This window comes from Pristiophorus japonicus, unplaced genomic scaffold (genome assembly GCF_044704955.1).
Source record: "Pristiophorus japonicus isolate sPriJap1 unplaced genomic scaffold, sPriJap1.hap1 HAP1_SCAFFOLD_163, whole genome shotgun sequence".
Taxonomy (NCBI): Eukaryota; Metazoa; Chordata; class Chondrichthyes; family Pristiophoridae; genus Pristiophorus; species Pristiophorus japonicus.
The window spans coordinates 898,693-901,770 of record NW_027251310.1 but is presented as its reverse complement, the minus strand read 5'-3'; the positions used below and the strand labels follow the sequence as shown (position 1 = coordinate 901,770).

At 43.9% G+C, this 3,078-nt stretch overlaps 1 non-coding gene across 1 annotated transcript; it reads right to left on the bottom strand.

Moving 5' to 3' along the window:
* Positions 1-1,579: 1,579 nt before the first annotated feature.
* On the bottom strand, positions 1,580-1,653 carry trnan-guu (transfer RNA asparagine (anticodon GUU)). Its single transcript has one exon. It is a non-coding gene; the product is annotated as a tRNA-Asn (tRNA).
* Positions 1,654-3,078: the final 1,425 nt, after the last annotated feature.

Genomic DNA, 3,078 nt, shown 5'->3' with positions numbered 1-3,078 from the left:
AGATTTAAACACGTGCTGCACTGTAATGTATATATGCCCGGGTTTACCTGCCACCAGGGGGACCGACCGTCGAAGGTCATTGGGCCACAGACACACACATGCAACTCTTGTCTATAAAGAAAGCCTCCATGTTTAATCCTTTGTTCGAGAGCTAGAAAAGTAGGGTCAGGATGCACCTGATTGAGTTCAAGGTCGTAAACCTGCTGAGTTATTGCATATGCAACATGCACCTGCCCCTGGAAGAGTTTGATGGGACTGTGTCGCGGGAGATTTATGTTGTAACTAATTTGTGCTGTACATGCCCTGAGAGTTTAAAGGGACAATGTAGAGGGAGCTTTCCTCTGTATCTAACCCCGTGGTGCATCTGCCCTAGGAGCGTTTGATGGGACAGTTTAGAAGAATCTTTACTCTGTATTTAACGCATGCTGTACCTGCCCTTGGAGAGTTTCATGGGACAGTGTTGAGGGAGCTTTACTGTGTATCTAACCCGTTCTGTACCAGCCCTGGGAGTGTTGATGGGTCAGTGCAGAGGGAGCATTACTCTGCATCTAACACATACTGTACCTGCCCTGGGTGAGCATGATGGGACAGTGTAGAGGGAGTTTTACTCTGTATCTAACACGTGCTGTACCTGTCCTGGGAGAGTTTGATGGGATAGTGTAGAGGGAGCATTACTCTGTATCTAACACGTGCTGTACCTGTCCTGGGAGAGTTTGATGGGACAATGTAGAGGAAGCTTTACGCTGTGTCTAACGCGTACTGTACCTGCCCTGGGAGGCTTTGATGTGACTGTGTAGTGGTAGCTTTACTCTTTATTTAACATTATTGTCCTTTTTAATCCACTTGTTTCACACCGAAACAAATCGTAACCGTGATGTGAATTTAACGCCACGTGATTCTTTGAAATCATCTTCAAATGATTGGGGAAAACCACTTCTTATGCCACCGAAAAACAGCTTTGATTCCAGGTCTTGGCGATAAATTTTGTAACACCATTTTTAAATTCAAAACCTAATAAAATTGACGACATGCAGCCAACGTGCAAAAGTAAGAATTCTTTTAATCACCGTTAATTAGCCGCTAGCCTTCTTCAGAATGAAATAAATAATAATATAATTACTGAGGAACAGTGGTATCTTCAATCATTCATTTTCTCTTTACATGTGATGAAGTTTTATCCCTATCTCATTTACACGCTGTATGAGAATGGTTTAAAATTGTAAGTGTTTATGACTCAGTTGTAAAACCATTGATTGTGTGTGTGCCGATTCTTGATAGGAGGTGCACTTGAGACCGAAGTTCCAGTTCTATATATGTATCAATAGAATCAATTTCCACCAGTTTCTTTAAACCCAATAACATAATTTATTTCGAGAGGGCTGGATGGAGGAACATGATCCATGTAAAAAATTGTTATCGTTTTACTTGAACTGAATGCTCATAAAATATTGGAGTGGGAACTAACTGGATAACAGCACAGCTGGCAACATTTGCAGAAAAGATTCGTGCAGCCAAAACGCACAATGACAACCTGGGACTGTGCGGCACCGAATACTCGGGGAAAAACAGTTAAACACTTCGTCCCTGGGTGGGCTCAAACCACCAACTTTTCGGTTAACAGCCGAACGCGCTAACTCATTGCGCCACAGAGACTGATGGAAGTAGAAGGTTCAAGGCATCCCAAACCAGGGTGTCAGACAGTTAAAGCTTCAGATTGCTCCGACCGGGATGGAACTTGTCCACTCTCAGTGGTACTTTTCACAAATAAAGGGTGGGACATTCATTGTGGATGTGTGGAAGCAGTCTGGTCCCGCACACTGCAGACACTTCCATGTCACCGCCAACCAGCTCTCCCACAACCGGTGTGATCTACCTTCCAGCCTTCCAGTGCCTTGTCTGTGACAAAGTATTCTGATTGTCCCGAAGCCTGTGTTAGGTTTGAATTCCTTTTCAGCTCCTGACTGCGGATAATCCTGTGATTAAACAGGAACTAAATGCTAACAGGGACAGTTGGATTCACCGATTCTTTGCTTGGTGAAATTTCAAAGATTGAAAGCGACACACATCAACCCCAAACCTCGCGTGAGATGGAAGCCCAGTTGCTGTTTCAAGCTTGAATGCGGGAACAAGCAGAACTTATTCAAAGAAAGTCCAAGTCCCTGAGATGCCTGATTATTTGCACCAAACTCCTTTGCAAAGATTTGAGGTTCATGTTTGGTGATCTGGGCACATATTTTGCCAAACTACAACATTTCAAACATAACTCAACGGCCTTAAAGCGCTTTGGGGTGACATGAGTTCCTGAAAGGCACTGCAGAAATGGAAGTCCTTCTTTGCAAAAGTTCGATGCAATTTCAAAATTTGCGAGCAATATCAGGGCTCCTCTGGGACCCCTCGTAAATTTCAATGAACAACTCCAAAGGGAGAATCATAGCCCGAGACCAACGAGCCAACTGTTTGACAAACGTGAAGATAAGGTGTAACCATGATCAAAGCATTTTTGTGTGTGTCGCTATTCAGAACATAAGAACTTAAGAACTAGGAGCAGGAGTAGGCCATATGGCCCCTCGAGCCTGCTCCGCCATTTAATATGATCATGGTTGATCCGATCATGGACTCAAGTCCACATCCCTGCCCGTTCCCCATAAGCCTTATTCCCTTATCAGTTAAGAAGCTATCTCTGTCTTAAATTTATTCAATGTCATGGCTTTCTCAGCTCTCTGAGGCAGTGAGTTCGGCAGATTTACAACCCTCTGAGAGAAGAAATTTCTCCTCATCACAGATTTAAATGGGTGGCCCTTTATTCTGAGATTATGCCCCCTAGTTCGAGTCTCCCCTATCAGTGGAACCATCCTCTCTGCATCCACCTTATCAAGCTCCCTCATTACCTTATACGTTTCGATAAGATCACCTCTCATTCTTCTGAATTCCAATGAGTAGAGGCCCCAGCTACTCAACCTTTTCTCATAAGTCAACCACTCATCTCCGGAGTCAACCCAGTGAACCTTCTCTGAACTGCCTCCAAAGCAAGTATATCCTTTCGTAAATATTGTAAGTGTTTGTGATCCACGCTCAATT